Below are 13,770 nucleotides of genomic sequence, written 5' to 3'. Positions count from 1 at the left end.
TACTACCTCACTGAGAAGCTTTCCCATGGACTGACAATATCAAAATAAGATCAGGAACACTATGTTGTTGTTTTTTTTTAATCTCCATATCCTGGGAGCATCCCCTCAGTAGCCAAAGATAAATTCGTAAGTAGCAAAGGCTAAGATCAACAGAGATTTCATAAAGGTCTGCTCCTGTAGCAGATTTTTGGCAAGAGATTGGTATCTTGGGCTAATTATTCTCAGTTCCTCATCATCTAATCCAATCTTTGCCCTGGGGAGCTGATCTCTACTAATAGCATCAGCCAGCCTCTCTTGACCTTTGAGTACAATTGGGTTTGACCAATGGGAGGCTTCATCAGGAGATCAAAAGGCAAAAAGAGAGAGAAGTTGAAGTATTTCTTCTTCCTCCTTCTGTACTTTAGCACTATGAGTCTGGCAAGGGCTCCACTACAGCCCAACTCCTGTTGAGTGGCTCTCTTCCACAGCTCTAGCTTTCCTAGGCTCTGGCTAAACCATTTCCTCTTGTCCTTTCAGGTCTAAGTGTGGTAATGATTTCTCATGGTTGCTAGTTCTTGGATGTGTGATGATTCGTTATTGCTTCCCTTAATCTTGTCCACACCTCCAGAAACAGCCCCTTTGTTAAATGCCAGTTAAACCCATGGATTGTGCGATCTATTTTGTTTTGGGACCTGATACAATACTTATGTCAGGAATTGTTCCAGGAAATAGATTCTCAAGATGTGACTATGGGATTGGGCAGCTCACATATTTGAAGAGCACATGAATATCCTCCTTGTGGGGACAATGCTTACTCAAATTCTCATCGAAGGTGGCATAGAATGAATTACAGGTAGGAAGCAAGGCACTGGGAGATGGAGTGGCTATAGGAGTTAGCTATTATGGTGACAATGGTGATTATGAGGATTGTGGATTACTATGGCTTCTTCTGACTGTCCTAAAGAGAGCTCCTTCCCCATGCCTCAAAAAAAAAGATTAAGGATCTAAACTCCCATCTCAAAGTATAAGTGGACAGTCAGAAAATCTTATGGTTATCTTAAAGAAGGCCCTTATCTCATCTAGCTGCAAGACCAACATAGATTGGATTAGGCCCAGAGTTGCAATGCCAGTTAAATATGTAACACTACCAGGTCTCTAATGCTAAGGTAAAGACACTGGAAAGGAGTGAGATGCTGAGATAGGATGGGGCTATTTGGAGAGACAAAGCTGAGAACTTCAAATCAGCAGTTCTCACAGAACCTCCTTTACCAGTAGAAGCAGCTCTCTACTCTGAGGAAACCATCTCTCCTTCAGAAAAACCTTTCTGCCTCATCTGGAGCATTTGCCTTGAAAAGGGATACTTATTTGCAGACCTCACCCATCCACTTCTCATTGCCTCCAGGCTCAAAATGAGATCCTAAAATAGCCCAGACAAAGAGATGCCAGGTCTTCTCCAGGAAGGCTTACACATGTAGGATCTTTCTATTTTGTATCAGCCGAGGTCTGGGGAGCATATATGGGAATGGATTTTAAGGGTGTTAGATCAAACATAAGATTGAATCAGGTTAAATTTAATGATACTGATGCTCTCATCGAAAACTTCATATTTAATATGTTTCTTGAAGATCTGGATTAGAATTAATTGAAACTTAAACGCAGCAGTAGCCTAGAGTCAATGAGCCTGATATGCCAGAATGAGAGCAGCAGATTCAGCCCTGGCTGTACATTAGAATCACCTTAGTTTTCCAAACAAAGATGCTGAAGCCCCATGCCCAGAAATTTTGCTGTAATTAGTCTGGGGTGGGGCCAAAGCGTTGGTTTTTTTTTTTTACATCTTTATTGGAGTATAGTTGCTTTACAATGTTGTGTTAGTTTCTGCTGTATAACAAAGTGAATCAGCTATATGTATACATACATTCCCATATCCCCTTCCTCTTGAGCCTCCCTCCCACAATCCCTATCCCACCCCTCTAGGTGGTCACAAAGCACCAAGCTGATCTCCCTGTGCTATGTGGCTGCTTCCCACTAGCTGTCTATTTTACGTTTGGTAGTGTATATATGTCCATGCCACTCTCTCACTTCGTCCCAGCCTCCCCTTTCTCCCCTGTGTCCTCAAGTCCGTTCTCTACATCTGTGTCTTTATTCCTGCCCTGCCACTAGGTTCATCAGTACCATTTTTCTAGATTCCATATATATGCGTTAGCATACAGTATTTGTTTTTCTCTTTCTGACTTACTTCACTCTGTATGACAGACCAAAGCATTGGTATTTTTTAAAATTTCCCAAGTGATTTTAATGTTGAGAACTGCTGCTGTAGTGGAAGGAATCAAAAAGCTCCTGCTTATAGAAATATTGGAATGGATCTATTATGCATGACTTACTTTTCCACCTCCTGAACATACCCAGAAAAGTGCCCATTGGCACTGCAGAACAACAGTCTCAAAAGTGCTTGGAGGAAATAGATGCAGCCACCAATGGAAAACTACCTGGCACATGGCACAGAGCTTGGGGATGGGGTGAGGACTGCCCTGGGTGCCCATAACACGGGCACAAAGGATAAAGGACATGTGCTATTCCCCTGCTGTCCGCTTTGGTGCTGTAGACTAGTTGGAATATAAATGTGAGAACTGATGCATGGGCCCACATACATGGATAAAGCCTAAGGGTCATTGATGGGGCAGTGGTAGACCAGAGAACTGAACTTATACTGTGCCTCATGTGGGTTAGAGTCATCCAAAATCAGCATATCGGCACTTTCTGCCAGCCCAATGTCATGTAATCTTGCAAAAGAAATACATCAGGCACAGGAAACAATGCACCAGTCAAGCCACACGCCTGCATTGGAGTTCCTCAGGGCTCCGGTCAAGCCCATGCTCAAGGTAAGGGTTAGAGAGCATCCAGCAGGGGAGAAATAGGGTCCAGAGCCCACAAAGGTCTTGGTCTGGGTTTGGGACACTCCCACAGGATGGCGCTAGTGGCCTCAGCTGGTCTCAGGCAGCAGGGACAGACAGGACTTGAAAACTTCTAAAAAGGTCTTCCAAAGCACAGGACCCGCTAAGGAACAAGCCAGAGAGAGAGCTCTACTTGCCCAGGTCTAAGGGTGTTGCTGGTGCTGGGATTCCACTTCCAAAAATGATAAAGCAACTGGAACCAGCCTTGCCCTCCTGTGGTAACTGCCCTCCTATGGTAATCAACTAGAAAATTGAGTCAGGTTTATGAAGCAACTGTTTTCAGATATTAAACAAAAATCAGTATAGGCTTGTGATTCCTCTCTGAGAGAAGGGACACGAATGACATAACACCTGTAAGTATCCCGGCTGTCTAGCCTGGAGTTTGAAGAGACTGAGGTGTCTAGTATGAATACGGCAGAGTATCAGAGTATCAGGTAGTTGTACAGAGAAATTTGCACAGGAGTCCCTTGAGTCAGTTACTGCATACTTAGCTGCACATGCATAGGATAAAATGTCACAAAGTTAGCCAGAAAACAAAACAAAAAACAGGAAGCTATAAGATGAATAATTCCAGAGTTCACAAAGGGCTGGGGGATATTCATGTTCCAGCCAGCCAGAGTGGAGAGTCCTTGCTGAACTTCAGGGCATTTAATCAGAAACTCCAGAAAGGAAACTCCTTAGTTTCAGGGCCAAACTAATCCTAGAAGAAAAAGCTATCTGAGGTCTGGCCCACCTAAGCCTGAAAACAAGCCTCAGAATCTCCAAGCTGATTTGACAAGTAAGTTAGCTGTCTGTCAGAACAAAGTCACAGCTTGGTGTTAAGTCTGGATCCTCCCAGAAGCAGATGCCAAATGCCAAGATGAGATGAAATGTGCAAGGGTTTTATTAGGGGAAATGCCTGTGGGAAAGGAAATAGGCAGGGAGCCAGGGAAAAATGGGAGAGTCATCAGACCTCAACATAAATCTGACCTCGAATGAAGGAGAGAGGGAAAGGAGGTTGGGTGCAAGCATCCTAGACTGCCCTGCAGTCGGTGCAAAGGTTGACAAAGCTGTTGGGAGTCCGGGAGCCCAGAGACTGCCATCAGAACTCTGTGTCTCCCTACCTGACTCAGCGAGGAGAGCCCATAGGAAGAGGCATGGCCTCCCTTGGTGATGGCTTTTAAGCATAGCAGCTTGGGCCCAGGAGGCCAGCTAGGCACATTTTCACAGCTTCCACAGACCACTGTGAAGGAAGAGCTGCTTCTCCATAAAGGTTCAGGGAGCAGCAACTCTTTCGTCTCCTATGTGCCTCTCTTTCTGAGAGGAAACTCAGAAAAAGGAGTTTAGTGGGAGGTACTACAGTTCCTGACATGGCAGTTGATCTCAAGGCCACAACTGGAACTCATCCCCTCCCTCCTCCACCATTTATGCTAAATTCGCTTCAACCTCGGCAGGTCTAGTGGCTTTTCCAATGGTAGGAACCAAACCTTCATTCCCAAGGGGTCCAATCACTTGATCGTCACACCATTTTCAGTCTAGGGTTAGTGGACATGTCCACTCACACTTACAGCAGGGCAAGGAAGTACCTGAAGGTGCCCAACAGGATCGTGATGCTGTACCCATTGTGTAAAAGCATCCTACCTCTTCCCACTGATCAGGGTCAGTTACCCTTGCCAGAGTGGTAACTCCTCCATTTGCCAGCTAGTCCCTGCACACGATGAGTCCAAAGTGCCCCGGGGCTGCCATAACTGATAGTTCAATGGTACCCTTGCTGTGTCCTCTAGGAAGAGTGTACCCGCTTAGGGCACTGGGACTTCCAACAACACAGAGCCCAGACTGCAAAGATGAGAAATACAAATTTTCTCATGAGACATTGGAAGGGATAGTAGGTGGGGCCATTCCTGTCTTTGTTGTTTTCCAGATTTGTACCCTTCCAACTGGGGAAACAGCACATTAGAGGTCTCTGATTTAATAAATTCCTGCACTCTGAAGGGATCCCATGCTTTCAGAGTGTTTCCTTCAAGGTGGCAATTGAATTGCACCTTTAGAAGGCCTTTCCAGCATTCTATAAGGTGAACTGCCTCTGGACAGTGTGGTATGTGCTACAACCAGTGAATTCCACAGGCAGAGGCCTTCTCCCACAACCTTGTTACTCTAAAGTGGGTCCCCAAGTCAGATGTTATGCTGTGTGGGATTCCACGTCTATGGATCAAGCATTCCCAAAGCCCCCAGATAATGGTGCTGGCCAAGACTTTTTGGGCAGCAAAGGCAAACCCATACTTCAAATAGGTTACCAATCCCTGTGAGAATGGACCACTGGCCTCTGCAAAATAACTAATCATTCACAACTGCAATTGGTGCTACTTAGTTAAATCTGCAATAGTCTACATCATTCTCTAGGATTCATCTGGTTTCTGCAGAAGCCAGACTAGAATTAAATGAAGATATGGTAGGAATCACCATCCCTGCATCTTTCAGGTCTTTAATGGTGGCACCAATCTCTGTCATCCTCCTTGGGGTACAATATTGTTTTGATTTACTATCTAACTGGGGGAGGGAGGTATGGATTCAGAGGTTCCCATTAGGTCTTTCCCCTTGTGACGCTCTTTACTCCATAGAAAAGGGGCTCAATATTAGAGTTACTAAGAAACCCCACCAAGTATATCGATTCCAATTGTGCACTCAGGGACTGTAAATCAGACTTTAGCCAGGACTCTACTTAATACTGTGGTGCCACTCTAACGAGGGTCCATGATGACACTTTGAGTCTCTGGTATTAGGTCAGCTCAGATTCTATGTCCAATACTCCTCAAAACTGGTTATTCTCCTTTTCCCAAAGTCACCCAAGTAAATGGTTACAGGTCTCTTTCTGGAATAACTGGAGGCATCATGTCAGTAGACACTAGCCAACATCATGGCTAGTCCTTCCTCCTACAGCACAGTCACTTCTTCAGTCAATGGGTTTCAGATCTAAAAACTGGCTTGAGCCTGGGAACAGAACAAGGGATTGTGACTTTTCATTGTGATGACCACCCTCAGCCTCCTGATCTTCAATTCTTACTTTTTGTTGTTGTTTTCATTTTAATAGATGTTAAGGAGCAACCTTATTGGCTGCCAGTATATTTTGATCCTAGAGACACCATGCTCTAACAACTACCTCCACAACTCCTGGGGGGTCAAGTCCCATCATCTACAAACAGAAAGTAAGTATAGCCCTATGGAGATTCAACTGGAGTCATTAGGAGTAAGGTTTTTAGAAGAGCTCTCTTTAGAAGAGTTAATGGAAATCAGAAGCGTGGTTGCAGGGGCAGCTCCAACCTCCATGCAGCTCCTGTGTGGCCAAGTTCCAGAGAAACAAACCATGAAGTCACACAAAATTTAAGGGATAAAGAACAAAAGAAAAGATCTAAAGTTAATATAAGGCAAACATTTAAGAAATGACTGACGAAAAATTCAGAATAAAAAGAAATGTAAAAGAAAAAGGAGATAAGATAAAATTTTAACCAAGGAAAAGAATCTTGTCAGTTTAAATTAAGAAAAATATAAAACAATGGAAGTTTAAAATATATATAAATGATAAAATTCTTAAAGACAGGTTAGGAGGACCTTCAAGATGGCAGAGGAGTAAGACATGGAGATCACCTCCCACCCCACAAATACATCAAAAATACATCTACATGTGGAACAACTCCTACAGAACACCTACTGAATGCTGGCAGAAGACCTCAGACTTCCCAAAAGACAAGAAACTCCCCACATACCCAGCTAGGGCAAAAGAAAAAAGAAAAAACAGAGACAAAAGAACAGGGACAGGACCTGCACCTCTGGGAGCAAGCTGTAAAGGAGGAAAAGTTTCCACACACTAGGAAGCCCCTTCACTGGCGGAGACAGAGAGTGGGCGGGGGTGGGGGGGAAGCTTTGGAGCCACGAAGGAGAGCTTTGCAGAGGGCAAAGCGGAGAGATTCCTGCACAGAGGATCAGTGCTGACCAGCACTCAGCAGCCTGAGAAGCTTGTCAGTTCACCCAGGGGGCGGGTGGGGGCTGGGAGCTGAGGCTTGGGCTTCGGAGGTCAGATCCCAGGGAGAGGACTGGGGTTGCCTGTGTGAACACAGCCTGAAGGGGCCTAGTGTGCCAGAGCTAGCCGGGAGGGAGTCCGGGAAAAAGTGTGGAACTGCCTAAGAGGCAAGAGACCATTGTTTCAGGGTGCACAAGGAGAGGAGATTCAGAGCACCGCCTAAATGAGCTTCAGAGATGGACACGAGCCGCAGCTATCAGTGCAGACACCAGAGACGGGCATGAAATGCTAACGCTGCTGCTGCAACCACCAACAATCCTGTGTGCAAGCACGGGTCACTATCCATCCTTCCCCTCCTGGGAGCCTGTGCAGCCCGCCACTGCCAGGGTCCTGTGATCCAGGGACAACTCTGGGAGAACACACGGTGCACCTCTGCCGCCGCAGGCTCGCCCTGCATTCCATATCCCTCCCTCCTCCCAGCCTGAGTGAGCTAGAGCCCCCTAATCAGCTGCTCCTTTAACCCTTCCTGTCTGGGTGAAGAACAGATGCCAGAGGGCAACCTACATGCAGAAGAGTGGCCAAATCCAAAGCTGAACCCCAGGAGTGGTGCGAACAAAGAAGAGAAAGGGAAATTTCTCTGTGCAACCTCAGGAGCAGCGGATTAAATCTCCACAATTAACTTGATGTACCCTGCATCTGTGGACCACCTGAATAGACAACGAATCGTCCCAAAATTGAGGCAGTGGACTTTGGGAGGAACTGTAGACTTGGGGTTTGCTGTATGCGACTGACTAGTTTCTGATTTATATGTTTATCTTAGTTTAGCTTTTAGCACTTGTTATCATTGGTGGATTTGCTTATTGATTTGGGTGCTCTTCTTTTTTTAATTACTTAAAAAAATTTTTATTTTCATAATATTTTTACAAATTTTTTATTTTAATAACTTTATTTTATTTAATTAATTAATTTATTTTTCTTTCTTTCTTTCTTTTTCTTTCTCCCTTTTCTTCTGAGCCATGTGGCTGACAGGGTCTTGGTGCTCCGACTGGGTGTCAGGCCTGAGACTTGGAGGTGGCAGAGCTGAGTTCAGGACATTGGTCCACCAGAGACCTCCCCAGCCCCACGTAATATCACTAGGTGACAGCTCTCCCAGAGATCTCCGTCTCAATGCTAAGACCCAGCTCCACTCAACGACCAGCAAGCTCCACTGCTGGACACCCCATGCCAAACAACTAGCAATACAGGAACACAACTCCACCCATTAGCAGACAGTCTGACTAAAATCATAATGAGTTTACAGACACCCCAAAACACACTACCAGACTCGGTCCTGCCCACAAGAAACACAAGATTCAGCCTCATCCACCAGAACACAGGCACCAGTCCCCTCCACCAGAAAGCCTACATGAGCCACTGAACCAACCTTACCCACTGGGGGCAGACACCAAAAACAATGGGAACTATGAACCTGGGACCCCAAACACAGTACGTTAAGCAAAATGAGAAGACAGAGAAATACACAGTAGATGAAGGGGCAAGGTAAAAACCCTACCAGACCAAACAAATGAAGAGGAAATAGGCAGTCTACCTGAAAAAGAATTCAGAGTAATGATAGTAAAGATGATCCAAAATCTTGGAAATAGAATGTAGAAAATACAAGAAATTTTTAACAAGGACCTAGAAGAACTAAAAGCAAATAAACAATGATGAGCAACAAAATAAATGAAATTAAAAATTCTCTAAAGGAATCAATAGCTGGATAACTGACACAGAAGAAAAGAAGAACAGAAGAACGGATAAGTGACCTGGAAGATAAAATAGTGGAAATAACTACCACACAGCAGAATAAACAAAAAAGCATGAAGAGAAATGAGGACAGTCTCAGAGACCTCTGGGACAACATTAAATGCACCAACATTCAAATTATAGGGGTCCCAGAAGAAGAAGAGAAAAAAGAAAGGGTCTGAGAAAATATTTGAAGAGATTATAGTTGAAAACTTCCCTAACATGGGAAAGGAAATAGTCAGTCGAGTCCAGGAAGTACACAGAGTTCCATACAGGATAAATCCAATGAGAAACAAGCCAAGACACATATTAACCAAACTATCAAAAATTAAATACAAAGAAAAAACACTAAAAGCAGCAAGGGAAAAGCAACAAACAACATACCAGGTAATCCCTATAAGGTAAACAGCTGATCTTTCAGCAGAAACTCTGCAAGCCAGAAGGGAGTGGCAGGACATATTTAAGGGGATGAAAGGGAAAGACCTACAACCAAGATTACTCTACCCAGCAAGGATCTTATTCATGTATAATGGAGAAATTAAAACTTTTACAGACAAGCAAAAGCTAAGAGAATTCAGCACCACCAAAACCAGCTTTACAACAACTGCTAAAGGAACTTCTCTAGGCAGGAAATGCAAGAGAAGCAAAAGACCTACAAAAACAAACCCAAAACAGTTAAGAAAATGGTAAAAGGAACATACATATCGATAATTACCTTAGTGTAAATGGATTAAAGGCTCCAACCTAAAGACACAGACTGGCTGAATGGACACAAAATAAGACCCGTATATATGCTGTCTACAAGAGACCACTTCAGACCTAGGGACACATACAGACTGAAAGTGAGGGGATGGAAAAAGATATTCCATGCAAATGGAAATCAAAAGAAAGCTGGAGTATCAATTCTCATATCAGACAAACAAGACTTTAAAATAAAGACTATTACAAGAGACAAAGAAGTCCACTACATAATGATCAAGGGATCAATCCAAGAAGAAGATATAACAATTGTAAATATTTATGCACCCAACATAGGAGCATCTCAATACATAAGGCAAATGCTAATAGCCATAAAGGGGAAATCAACAGTAACACAATCATAGTAGGGGACTTTAACACCCCACTTTCACCAATGGACAGATCATCGAAAATGAAAATAAATAAGGAAACACAAGCTTTAAATGAAATATTAAACAAGATGGACTTAATTGATATTTATAGGACAGTCCACCCAAAAACAATAGAACACACTTTCTCCTCAAGTACTCATGGAACATTCTCCAGGATAGATCATATCTTGGGTCACAAATCAAGCCTCGGTAAATTTAAGAAATTGAAATCGTATCAAGTATCTTTTCTGACTACAATACTATGAGACTAGATATCAATTACAGGAAAAGATCTGTAAAAAATACAAACACATGGAGGCTAAAAAATACATTACTTAATAACCAAGAGATCACTGAAGAAATCAAAGAGGAAATCAACAAATACCTAGAAACAAATGACAATGAAAACACGACGACCCAAAACCTATGGGATGCAGCAAAAGCAGTTCTAAGAGGGAAGTTTATAGCAATACAATCATACCTCAAGAAACCAGAAACATCTCAAATAAACAACCTAACCTTACACCGAAAGCAATTAGAGAAAGAAGAACAAAAAAACACCAAACTTAGCAGAAGGAAAGAACTCATAAAGATCAGAATAGAAATAAATGAAAAAGAAATGAAGGAAACAATAGCAAAGATCAATAAAACTAAAAGCTGGTTCTTTGAGAATATAAACAAAATTGATAAACCATTAGCCAGACTCATCAAGAAAAAAAGGCAGAAGATTCAAATCAATAGAATCAGAAATGAAAAAGGAGAAGTAACAACTGACACTGCAGAAATACAAAGGATCGTCAGAGATTACTACAAGCAACTCTATGCCAATAAAATGGACAACCTGGAGGAAATGGAAAAATTCTTAGAAAAGCACAACCTTCCAAGACTGAACCAGGAAGAAATAGAAAATATAAACAGACCAATCACAAGCACTGAAATTGAGATGTGATGAAAAATCTTCCAACAAACAAAAGCCCATGACCAGATGGCTTCACAGGCAAATTCTATCAAACATTTAGAGAAGAGCTAACACCTATCCTTCTCAAACTCTTCCAAAATATAGCAGAGGGAGGAACCCTCCCAAACTCATTCTACAAGATCACCATCACCCTGATACCAAAACCAGACAAAGATGTCACAAGAAAAGAAAACTACAGGACAATATCACTGATGAACAGAGATGCGAAAATCCTCAATAAAATACAAGCAAACAGAATCTAACAGCACATTAAAAGGATCATACAGCATGATCAAGTCGGGTTCTTCCCAGGAATGCAAGGATTCTTCAATATATGCAAATCAATCAATGTGATACACCATATTAACAGATTGAAGGAGAAAAACCATATGATCATCTCAATAGATGCAGAAAAAGCTTTTGAAAATATTCAACACCGATTTATGATAAACACCCTCCAGATAGTAGGCATAGAGGGAACTTACCTGAACATAATAAAGGCCATCTATGACAAACCCACAGCCAACATTGTTCTCAATGGTGAAAAACTGAAAAATTTCCACTAAGATCAGGAGCAAGACAAGGTTGCCCACTCTCACCACTATTATTCAACATAGTTTTCGACGTTTTAGCCACAGCAATCAGAGAACAAAAAGAAATTAAGGAATCCAAATCAGAAAAGAAGAAGTAAGACTGTCACTGTTTGCAGATGACATGATACTATACATAGAAAATCCTAAAGATGATACCAGAAAACTACTAGAGCTAATCAATGAATTTGGTAAAGTAGCAGGATACAAAATTAATGCACAGAAATCTCTGGCATTCCTATACACTGATGATGAAAAATCTGAAAGAAAAATTGAGAAAACACTCCCATTTACTATTGCAACAAGAAGAATAAAATATCTAGGAATAAACCTACCAAAGGAGACAAAAGGCCTGTATGCAGAAAACTATAAGACACTGATGAAAGAAATTAGAGATGATACAAACAGATGGAAAGATATACCATGTTCTTGGATCGGAAGAATCAACATTGTGAAAATGACTATACTACCCAAAGCAATCTACAGATTCAATGCAATCCCTATCAAACTACCACTGGCATTTTTCACAGAACTAGAACAAAAAATTGCACAATTTGTATGGAAACACAAAAGACGCCGAATAGACAAAGCAATCTTGAGAAAGAAAAACAGAGCTGGAGGAATCAGGCTCCTGGACTTCAGACTATATTACAGAGCTACAGTCATCAAGACAGCATGGTACTGGCACAAAAACAGAAATATAGATCAATGAAACAGGATAGAAAGCCCAGAGATAAACCCACGCACATATGGTCACTTTATCTTTGATAAAGGAGCCAAGAATATACAGTGGAGAAAAGACAGCCTCTTCAATAAGTGGTGCTAGGAAAACTAGACAGCTACATGTAAAACAATGAAATTAGAACACTTCCTAACACCATATACAAAAATAAACTCAAAATGGATTAAAGACCTAAATGTAAAGCCAGACACTATAAAACTCTTAGAGGAAATCATAGGCAGAACACTCTATCACATAAATCACAGCAAGATCCTTTTTGACCCACCTCCTAGAGAAATGGAAATAAAAACAAAAATAAACAAATGGGACCAAATGAAACTTCAAAGCTTTTGCACAACAAAGGAAACCATAAACAAGATGAAAAGACAACCCTCAGAATGGGAGAGAACATTTGCAAACAAAGCAACTGACAAAGGATTAATCTCCAAAATATACAAGCTGCTCATGCAGCTCAATATCAAAAAAACAAACAACCCAATGCAACAATGGGCAGAAGACCTAAATAGACATTTCTCCCAAGAAGATATACAGATTGCCAACAAACACATGAAAGGATGCTCAACATCACTAATCATTAGAGAAATGCAAATCAAAACTACAATGTGGTATCACCTCACACCAGTCAGAACGGCCATGATCAAAAAATCTACAAACAATGAATGCTGGTGAGGGTGTGGAGAAGAGGGAACACTCTTGCACTGTTGGCGGGAATGTAAACTGATATAGCCACTGTGGAGAACAGTATGGAGGTTCCTTAAAAAACTAAAAACAGAACTACTATATGACCCAGCAATCCCACTACTGGGCATATACCCTGAGAAAACCATAATTCAAAAATAGACATGTACCACAATGTTCATTGCAGCACTATTTACAATAGCCAGGACATGGAAGCAACCTAAGTGCCCATCTACAGATGAATGGATAAAGAATATGTGGCAATATATACAATGGAATATTACTCAGCCATAAAAAGAAATGAAATTTAGTTATTTGTAGTGAGGTGGATAGACCTAGAGTCTGTCATACAGAGTGAAGTAAGTCAGAAAGAGAAAAACAGATACTGTATGCTAACACATATATATGGAATCTTAAAAAAAAAAGGTCCTGAAGAACCTAGGGGCAGGACAGGAATAAAGACACAGAAGTAGGGAATGGACTTGAGGACACAGGGAGGGGGAAGGGTAAGCTGGGACAAAGTGAGAGAGTGGCATGGATATATATACACTACCAAATGTAAAATGGATGGTTAGTGGGAAGCAGCCGCATAGCACAGGGAGATCAGCTCAGTGCTTTGTGACCACCTAGAGGGGTGGGATTGGGAGGGTGGGAGGGAGATGCAAGAGGGAGGGGATATGGAGATATACATATAGCTGATTCACTTTGCTTTACAGCAGAAACTAACACAGCAATTTAAAGAAATTATACTCTAATAAAGATGTTAAAAAAAAAGACATGTTAGAAAAATAAAAGGATTTTACAAAATAAATAATGAGATCATTAATTAAACACTTAAAATAATCATTATTAAGATAGAAGTAAAAATTGATTTAAGAATAGAATTTTAACCTATAATGGAAATGAACATGAAAAAGAATATATATACACATATATGTGTATATATGTACATATAACTGAAACATTTTATTGTACACCTGAAAC

The 13,770-nt window shown here is 41.6% G+C and overlaps 1 protein-coding gene across 13 annotated transcripts in view; it reads right to left on the bottom strand.

Moving 5' to 3' along the window:
- The window catches only part of AP3S1 (adaptor related protein complex 3 subunit sigma 1), a 181,746-nt gene that overhangs the window by 44,461 nt on the left and 123,515 nt on the right, over positions 1–13,770 (bottom strand). The gene's annotated exons all lie outside the window — the stretch shown is intronic.

Source organism: Lagenorhynchus albirostris, chromosome 3, assembly GCF_949774975.1.
Source record: "Lagenorhynchus albirostris chromosome 3, mLagAlb1.1, whole genome shotgun sequence".
NCBI classification, from domain to species: Eukaryota; Metazoa; Chordata; class Mammalia; order Artiodactyla; family Delphinidae; genus Lagenorhynchus; species Lagenorhynchus albirostris.
This window is presented reverse-complemented; position numbering and strand designations above follow the sequence as displayed.